Source organism: Equus quagga, chromosome 15, assembly GCF_021613505.1.
Source record: "Equus quagga isolate Etosha38 chromosome 15, UCLA_HA_Equagga_1.0, whole genome shotgun sequence".
NCBI lineage: Eukaryota > Metazoa > Chordata > Mammalia > Perissodactyla > Equidae > Equus > Equus quagga.
Genome location: NC_060281.1, coordinates 39105973 through 39114840, shown reverse-complemented (window position 1 = coordinate 39114840; position 8868 = coordinate 39105973). Strand labels below are relative to the sequence as shown.

General features: G+C 43.9%; 1 pseudogene; it reads left to right on the top strand.

Annotated features, from left to right (window-relative positions):
- Positions 1-7764: 7764 nt before the first annotated feature.
- Positions 7765-8559, top strand: LOC124227089 (butyrophilin subfamily 2 member A2-like; annotated as a pseudogene).
- The last annotated feature ends 309 nt before the right edge of the window (positions 8560-8868 follow it).

Sequence of the window (8868 nt, the reverse complement as noted above, 5' to 3'; positions counted from 1 at the left end):
CCAGAACCCATGGGCCTTATTTTCTTCATAGAGAGACTGTATGCAGGCCAGGCTTTTAGACTCTTACAGCTCTCTCTTCTGTCCGTTCCAAGAGCATCCTAGTCTTGTAAGGATACTGTGGATTAACACATAATGCTAGTGCATTAATTGCACAGTTCTGAAATGAATCAGAAAGGAACTGGAGGCCTCCAGGGGGAGCATTTAGGATCTTGATGGAAATGTAAAGTAATGTGTCTCAGGAAGATTATTCTAGAAGAAATCTATACAAAGGCCTGATTGCGGTCTGTGGAGCAAGGGAGGGGAGCATTGTGTGGGTGTAAGGGTGTTGGACTCAATAGCTCTGCCTATTGGCAGAGGATGAAGCCCAGTTGGAAAGTCTTTCTTTGCTGCCGTCTTCCTGCCCCACTAGAATGCCACCTCCTTGAGAAAAAAGGGTTTTCCTCTCAGTATCCTCAGCATCTCTCCCTCAATGGTTTTTGACTGAATGACAAGGTCTACAGTTTACTGCTGCAGTGCTGTCTTGCTTCATTCTCTACCCTCCAACCGTTCCCTGTGTTCCCCCTTATCTTTCCACTGTTCCCCACAAGGGGAACAACTTGAACAAGATTCCCCTAGGTTTGAGAAGTGGGCTGCTTGTGTTCGCCTCGTCACCTCCCCACCCCAGGCCCATCTACCTCTCCATACACACTTCTACACACAGAGGCTTCTCCTCTGGCCAGCTGCAATGCTAAAATCCACAAGGAATCTCAAGATTTCACCAAAAAAATGAGAAATACTTTCCTTCTGAAAACAGAAAAAGGAAATAAAAAGGCCATATCATCTCTAAAGGCTATTCTGTACTCTTTGATTTTAATTATCAAAGTTTCTGTGTATTCTACCTAGTAACTGGTGAGAAACTAGGCTTAGGGATTCCATTGGGTGGCTGACCTACAGTCATCCAATCATGAGCTCTAAACCATTCATTGGAAATACAAGGACTTTGTAGTCACAGGGTGGCCCGGGTTCCATTTCCCACAGCCTTGCACACACTGTCTAATGGGAGACGATGAAAATTTTTTTCTCTGCTTTCCGGACAGTTGGTACTCTGGTTAGACTGTGTCCATGGGTGGCTTAGAGAGAGAAGGGATAAATGGAAAATCATCATTTGAGCATCAGAGGAGAAAAGAAACCTCAGAAGTTAATTTTAAAAGGTACAAAAGGGAGGGGAAGCTCTATGGGTCTGGGATGTCGGTGGGGCAGGAAATAGAGGAAGGGAACCTGATGAGGGGAAAGACAGAGTCCCTGGAGAGAGGAAGCTTCCTAGTGGGGAGGCTCTTCAGGACTGGCTTTACCTGAGGTCTCACAGCCTCATTCACCAGGAGGAGGAATGGAAGGGAGGGAGGGTATAGAAGAACGTGAAATGACAACTGAAGAAATGCCACTCCAGCCAGAAAAGTGAGACAAAGAGAGCAGAAAACTTCCCTCTTCATCCTTGTGTTGTTGACTTATTCTATGGAATGTTTCATGAGTCAATATATCAGAGATACTTGAGCCAGGAAAGGACAAGAGCCCAAGACAGAAGTTAGGGTGTTAATGATACCAACAGAGGTAACAGGAAAGTTTGACCGTTTGACCTTGATGAGAACTGTGGTTCCAAGTCTCCTTGGCTGATTTCTCTATGTCTGTGCCTCTAGGTCTCTGGTTTTTCCTACATTTCTCCATTCTCTTCTTCCACCCCCTCAGCTTGTTTGCACTGGTCTCAGGTAGGGTCCGTGTCAATGGCTCCTATCAACTTCTCAGAAAGGAAAATCAGCACTTCAGTCTTCAAAACACTGCAGTTTGAAGAAGTACTGCAGCTGTCTTCACTCATCCTTTCCTTCTGCACATGCTCATTGAATTTATACCAGCGCCATCCCATGGAAATTCAATGAGAACCACAAAGGCCAGCTGCATACACAATTTTAAATTTTTTACTTACATTGAAAAAGGTCAAAAAGAAACAGATGAAACAAGTAATAATATATTTAGTTTAACCCCAAAAAACCTAAATACTATTATTTAAATTTTCATTAATACAAAATACTAACAATGAGATATTTAAGATTTTTTATTCTAAAGTTTCAACTGTCTGTGTATACTTTACATTTGCAGCACATTTCCACTAGAACTTGCTGGTCGCTACCATATTGAATAGCTCAAGTTTATACCACACTCCAGGCCACGACAGACCAGCAGACATTTGCCTAGAGTCCCCTTTATACAGGGAGGGTGGCTTCCTTCTGCCCAAGGGCCAAATGAGTGGGTCTGCCCTGCTCAGCTGCGGGCTTCACCCCTTGAGAAGCACCACAGAACTCAGTTGCAGCCTTGAACAGAGGATATCCTGTGCCCTAAATGTCATATCCCTAAAAACTATTCTTCTGCTTACTCTTTAGAGATCTCTGAGGGTCCTCCTCAACAACGTGTCTTAGAATTAGACATTTTTATTTTGAAATACACATACAGAAAAACTCATAAAATATTCATGTATAAATTACGGAATCATTTTGAATTATAATCCATAGAACCACTACTGATATCAACAATAGAATACTGCCTATTCCTGACCCATATTAGTTTGCTAGCACTGCTGTAACATAACACAACAGACTGAGTGGCTTAAAATACAGAAGCTTGTTTTCTCATCTTTCTGGAGGCTGGAAGTCCAAGATCAAGCTGTCAGCAGGTATGGTTTCCCCTGAGGCCTCTCTTCCATGTTTGCCAATGGCCATGTTCTCCCTGTGTCCTCACGTGGTCCTCCCTCTGTGTCTTCGCATGGCCTTTCCTCTGTGTGCACACTTTCCTGGTGTCTCCCTGTGTGTCCTAATCTCCTCTTCTTCTAAAAACTCCAGTCAGATTGGATTAGGGCCCACCCAGCAGCCTCATTTTAACTTAATTACCTCTTTAAATGTTCTGTCTTCAAATACAGTCACATTCTGAGGTACTGGAGGGTGGGGCTTCAACATGTGAATTTTAGTGGACACAATTCAGTCTGTAACATGCCCCTTCTCAAAATCCCCAACTGAAGCATGTTCTTAGGAGTGGAAATGCTGTATAATAAAAATACTTATTTTCATCCTTCATACCTATTACAAACATTTTCCAAAGGGTTTGTAGCAATATACACTCTCACTAGTAGTATATGATGCTCCTTTAAATTTCCGTCAAGTCCAAACGGTTTTACACGTATAATTTCACTCCATTTCTTCTTTCTAGTCATTGGTTTTCTGTAACTGTGAGGATAAAACACCATCTTTGACCCTTTTCACCCCATCTTCCTTTTCTCCTGAGCATGTATAGCCTCCTTATATAGAATGCATTTACCTTTATTATTATGTTTTTTCTGATAGAATGTAACCTCCATAAAGGATTCTTTTATGTTTTGCTTCTGCTGGATCCACGTCTATAGAAGAGAACCTGGAGCATAAGAGGTGTTCCACAGATATTAATTGAATGAAGATATGAATCTGCTCTGTGAGCTGCAAGTGGTCATCGTCCCTGAGCTATCTCCAGTCTACACCTGAGGTCTGTTTTTTTAACTTTTCCAAATGAGCCTCTGATCGGTGCTTGTTCTTAATCATCTGCAAAGTGTGCATCAGTCAGGATAGGCTAGATTATGCTTTGTAACAAGCTGTCCTCAAATCACAGTAGGTTAACATAGCAAAGGTCTGTTTCTAACTCATGAAACGTATCCTTCATGAGTCTGGTGGGTTTGACTTCACACAGACCTCCCTTAAGGACCTGGAGCTGTGCGGTCACCTTCACAGAGGGAAAGAGCTTGCAAATCACTCACTGGCTCCTAAAGCTCTTGCCTGTGAGGTCCTCAGGTTATTTATATTCACATTTCGTTCACCAAAGCAAGTCATATGGTTGTGCCTCACCGTGCAGGAGAGGGAAGTGCAGTCCTAACGGTGTACCCAGAGGAACTGAGAATGTAGGTGGACAGCTCTAAAGAGCACCCTTTCCAGCTTCTGTTACTGGACGTTCTTTTAAAACATGATAGTCCCAATCACACCAGAACCAGTCAGCCTCTGACTCACACCAGCCGTTATTCACCACTGTACCTCCAGCATGTAGCAAAATGGTTGGCCCCCGTAGATACTTAATAAATAGCTATGAAATGAATGAGTGAAAAAAATGAATTGCTAGAATCAAGATTTCAGAGCAGGAAAACTTTACCCTTGGGCTCCATGCCAGCATAGACATCCATAAATTCATTTCACAAATATTTAACAAGCATCTCCTGTGTTCAAGTCACTGTTCCAGAAACTGAAGATAAACCCGAGAACAAAGTACAGGAAGATCCCTGTCCTCCTGGGGCTCTCATTCTAGAAGGTGCAGAGAGCAATAAATGAAGTAATAAATTAAACTCTATTTTATGTCAGATGGTAATGAGCCCTGTAGACAAAAGAAAGTGGGGAGGGGTTGACTGCATGGGAGGTATGGAGGTAATGTAATTATAAACAGAATAATCTAGGAAAGCTCCACAGAAAAGATGGCAATTGAGTAAAACCTGAATGCAGTGAGGGAGTGAGCTGTGCACCCCTGGGGCTGACTGAGAGGATCCCATGTGAAATCTCATCTGGCACAGTGCCTAGCATGTGGCTTCTTGAGGGGGAACCATGTACTTGTCATCCAAACTGTACACTTTGGAGAGTGAGTGGAGGCACTGTCAGTAATTACACCAGGACACCTGCAATAAAAAAGGACTGCCCAGCAGATGACAACATACGGACATCTCATTTCTGATAAACTTTAGTTTTGTCTTCTTTCTCTTTCCTCAAATACTAACTGTAGTGCGAAAGACTCACGTGTGTATAGACTATTTCATGAAACCCTGATTAAGTACAGAGCCTGTTGGCCCCACAAACAAAAAGAGTGAGAATTGAGCCAGGAGGAATTGGGCAAGTCTTCAAAACAGAACTGCCATTTAAACTGGGATTACTAGGAGCTTATCAATAATGGCTTTAAGGTATGACCTCACTCCTGGAGTCTGTGTATTACACTTTAAAAGAAATATTTGAAGACTGAAAAAGTCTTGAAGATGCACAGAAATGGCATTTCAGTCCATCAGACCAGTGGAAGTGAGGTTTGGGGACAGTGTGATCTTCCCAGGAGCCTCAGATCATAGCTGTGTGACACCCCATCTTTCTTACTAAGAAGGGTAACCTTGCATCTGATTAACTCAAAGTATCTTGAAGGAGGGTTTCTCAACCTGGTGTCCTGACTGTTCGCAGTAACAGTGCACAGCTGACAGTGTGGGGGTGTGTGTGACAGGAACCCTCCACTCATTCCCTGTAAACGTGACTCTGGCCTGGCCTGCCTCGCTCTGAAGTTGGTTGTGGTAGGATTGTTTGTTTGTTTATTTACTGTTTTCTGTTTGGTTAACAGGCTGGCTGGATTTTTCTTTAAGTCTGTTGTCTCTTGCTTGCCCTCATTAAACCCCACGGAACATTTTGTAGAATTCCATTCAAACTTGCCTCATCATTCTGAGTCTTATCCCACTTCCAGGATACTGTGTGAGACTTTCAATATACAACTAGATTTTTTCTTCCTTTTGGCAAAAATCAAGTAGATCAGGAAGCACTAAGACATGAATGATTGCTTTAAACTTGTCTTTGCTATAATTTGTTTGATAGGCTTCACAGAGGAATTACTTAAAAGCCGTTTGGATGATAGCTGGACACATGGCTAAAGGGGCAGAGTTTCCCAGGACCATGCACTCGCAGCTCTCTCACACCCAGTGTCTCTTTTATTGAAGATTCTTTTGAAAACAGAAGAAGTTTGGAAGAATCTGTATTCTTAGGATTTTTGATGATGCTCTACTAACACTGAGGAGGTGATATTGTTATCTAGAGGATCCCAGGAGCATCTAGATCTTTCTACTTGGTGGATGTTGTGGAGGGACTATAAGAAAATCACAAAATTGGCTGAAACCCTGGGAGGTAAATACCTCTGAATTTGGGTGAGGATTGGCTTTCACGCTAGCTTTGTCCATTCTCCTAAAAACCAACAGGTCTTTATGATTATTGGATAGCTGTGGTGATGTGAAGCCATAAACCAGGATAGAAGCCATAGTGTCTTGAGGTCAAAAAGTTTCCTAACATTCTGCTAGCCTGGTGGTTTCTCTCCTTATGAGGTTCACCTAGAGCTTCAGGAAGCCAAGGCTACTGAGAAGTCCTCCCAGAGCCTAAAGTAGAATCCTGAACCTGCCTGTTTCAGGTCAGAGTGGAAACACTCACACAGAAGTGAGAACATTAAAATCCTAGCTGAATGAACGAATCAATAAATATTGGGAGGCAGATGCTTGGTACTGTGATGGGGTCTGGAACTGGAGCAGAAAGAAAAGGGCAATGTAATCCTTTCTTCCTTGAGATCTCACCATTTATTTGGCATATTGGTCTTCTGGTGGTCTCCAATGTCAAGGTTTTCTTCCTTCCTTTCCTCCTTCCTATCTTCTTCTTACGTGCTGGTGGGCACCTCTGACATTCCCTCGGTTCCTGAGCTTTCTCCCAACCAGCCAGCCAACCAGACACATTAGAGGAGATGAACAAGTTGGCCTAAGGCTGGCTGGGGGGCAGTAGGGAGCTGGGGTCAGTTCACTGTCGGTATCGGACCCAAAACTGTATCACAGGGCTTCTGTCAGGGAATCCCTGCGGCTCTCAATCAGCTCTATGGTTTACTTTGTTTTCTAGGATGATTTAATCCATCATCACAGAAGTCTTCCATACATAGTGGACCTCCACAAAGGTTACATTGTAGTAATTGTTGTTCTGTGGAACCTGGATTAATTTGAAAGACCATACTGGCTCAGTCATTTATAAACAGGTTGATGGTATAGACTGCACAGTTGAAGAACCGTGTGTGGGAAAGGCAGTAAGCTTCCCCAAGCCTGAGTCAGGAGTGCACAGACAGGTGCCAAAAATGCCTTCCTGCACCAAGAGAACACTGATGCTCTGTGCATAGCCTGTGAGGGGAGGGGAGGTGAGCAAGTGGGAGAGCAGGGAATCCACTTGCCTCGTGCTAATGAGCACTTTGCATTTTATAATTTGTCACCTTCTGCTCAAAGACACCAAAGAATCCAGGCTTTACCAGATACCATGACACTGGGACCTTTCCTCCTTCCTCTTTTGAATTTCAAAATTGTCACAGTCAGACATATCAACTTGGGGAAAGGTGAAAGTCATTTTAACATAATGGAAATGTAAATTGACTAAGTAATAATAACTGCAGATGGGACAGTCTGCAGAATGTCAGAGTCTGGAGCATTTCCTGTGTCCAGAGAGATCACAGCTGCAGACTCAGACCCAGGTTGTTAAAGCAAAACTGGGTGGAAATACTTCCCCCTCCGTTTTGCCATACACACCTCTCAGGCAGCAGGTTGACTTTTGGGGAAATTATTCTCCCTTTTTACCCTTCGAAGGATGCCCTTGTTAGTCATTTAAATCAGTTGTCATCTGGTTAAACTGGTAGGACACAGAAGATCATTGAAGGGAAACTTTACTGCTCAGGAGCCTGTGTAGGGATAAATTGGCCTTAATTGCTTCACAGGGAGAGGAATAGGACCTCTTTGCTAGTTTAAGCCAAGTGGCAAAGTTTCTAACTCAATAGAGTCCCAGAGATCATATGTCTAAAATAGAAAAAGGGTCAGATCCGAGAATGTTGAGAGAAATTGGGAGCCATTAATTCTACCACATTTGCTAAACTTTCTAGATTTCCTAGAGCTCCAATTATCCTCTACCTGAGACAATGTTCCTGTCACTCAAGAGACAGAGGTACAGCCTCAGATATTCTCAAACTGGGAGCTACACGGGACCTGGGATCAAGGAGCCTTCATGGAAAAAGCTGCCACATGGCGGATCTCCTATCTGCTTTCTGGGACCACTCTGGGGACAAGGAATAGTAAAATCTCCTGAGCCCCCAGGCCTAAACCTGAGTCTTCCTCTGCATTTGATGTGGTTCTGGACCCAGATATCATTCATCCTGAGCTCTTCCTGTCAGAGGACTGGAGAAGCTTGAAATGGGGCACCTCCAGGCAAAGCCTGCTTGGCAACCCAGACAGTCCGACTGTCAGCCTTGTGTCCTTGGCCTGGAAATCTTCACCTCAGGGAGATATTACTGGGAAGTGGAGGTCGAAAATGTGATGGTGTGGCCTGTGGGGGTTTGTGGAGACAGTGTTGAGAGCAATTGAGAGACCCTACTCATTTCTCAGAATGGCTTCTGGACCTTAGAGATGGTTGGAAATGAGTCCTGGTCCCTGTCCTCTCTGAGAAGATTCTTCTTCTGACAGAATGCCTTCACCAATGGGTCTTCCTTGACTACAGATCTGGACAGGTCTCCTCCTATGACATGAGAGACAGATCACCCATCTATACATATCCTCGTTTACCCTTCTCTGGAACCATGAGACCCTTCTTCAGGCTGAGGTCTGTTGACAGCCTCCTCTTCATCTGCCAAGCATTCTCAGGGGCCCAGGAGATTGTTTACAGGGGAGGGACCCACCACAGCCATCAGGAGCAATTTCCTAGTCTCAGAGCCAAGTAGAGAAGCCCTGGCCATCTCTACTATCACAGACAGCATCCCATGCTATTGAATGAGCCCTCTTCCCTCTGGTCATATAAGAGAACCTCCTCCAAAGGGTCCTTTGACACCTCTTCAGGCCCCAGCCCCATCTTTCCCTCATTAGGCTGTTGCTTTAGTAACTCATTTGCTTGTAACCATGGGGCTGGGTCCAGTCTCAGGAAACTTGTGCTGCCACATTTCTCCAAATCAAGAAGAAAGTGTGCAAAAGTGACAAGCAGAAAACCTGCTACTTTTACATCAGAGCTACATATTCAGCCTGATACTTGAATT